The 914-nt window shown below is 31.6% G+C and overlaps 1 long non-coding RNA gene across 1 annotated transcript; it reads right to left on the bottom strand.

Moving 5' to 3' along the window:
- Positions 1 to 79: 79 nt before the first annotated feature.
- LOC106511915 (uncharacterized) lies at positions 80 to 844 on the bottom strand. Its single transcript, XR_001309570.1, has 3 exons — positions 778 to 844; positions 283 to 388; positions 80 to 184 (listed from the first exon to the last, which is right to left on the bottom strand). It is a non-coding gene; the product is annotated as an uncharacterized LOC106511915 (long non-coding RNA).
- Positions 845 to 914: the final 70 nt, after the last annotated feature.

Below are 914 nucleotides of genomic sequence, written 5' to 3'. Positions count from 1 at the left end.
GTTTTTCTTTCTCTTATTGTAAAACACTTTGTGACATCATATCTATGAAAGATGTTATATAAACTAACTTTAAATAATTACTTGGAATTTGAAAACTGAATTTACTTACAGATTGAGAGACTCGGAAGTGATAGGTGATGTCCTGGAAGGACAAGGCAGACACTGACCAAACATGATGAGTCCCCTTAGTAAAAAGCAATAAAATAATTAAAATAAAATAATAATTGAAAATTATTATATGAAGTCTGCTGATTACTTATGTTTTGCTTTGTTTTCTTGTACCTTTGCTGATGAACTCTGTCCAATATGGAGCTCTGTCTCTTTGTGGTTGAAACATGAATGTCCTCTGGTAACTCCACACTGATGCATCCACACACTGTTTGTATATCTGGAAAACATGAGACTCAGTTGTTTAAGGATGGTATTTTTAAATCCATGAAATAAATTAAAACGTGTTCATTGATTACTTCTTATCAAAATCTTTCTTCATTACAAAGTCAAAGCCATACAATAATAGTGTTGCGCATGTGCCACCTGTTTGACTGCTCAGGAATAAGATAGCAAGGAAAAAATTAACTGAAATGAGCAACAAATGTAAACATAAGAAAAGGATAATTCACATTAAATGAGATGAGCTCTGCTTAATTTTAGATTAAATGCACTAAATTAATCTGAGACTAGATTTGTTATGGCAGCTTGACTTAATTTAAAAATATATATACTTGCAGGTGACATAAGATCTAAGTGTTTTTACAGTTCTGACATGCTCATACTTACACCATGAGTAAAGTAATTTGAGAGATGGAGACATTTCTTTGTCCGTGAAGTGAAACAGTGTAGCTGGATTGACACAAAGAAAATGTGCATCATCAACAAAACACAGAAAAATACAAAAAAATGTGCATATATATATA

This window comes from Austrofundulus limnaeus, unplaced genomic scaffold, assembly GCF_001266775.1.
Source record: "Austrofundulus limnaeus strain Quisiro unplaced genomic scaffold, Austrofundulus_limnaeus-1.0 Scaffold3574, whole genome shotgun sequence".
NCBI classification, from domain to species: Eukaryota; Metazoa; Chordata; class Actinopteri; order Cyprinodontiformes; family Rivulidae; genus Austrofundulus; species Austrofundulus limnaeus.
This window is presented reverse-complemented; position numbering and strand designations above follow the sequence as displayed.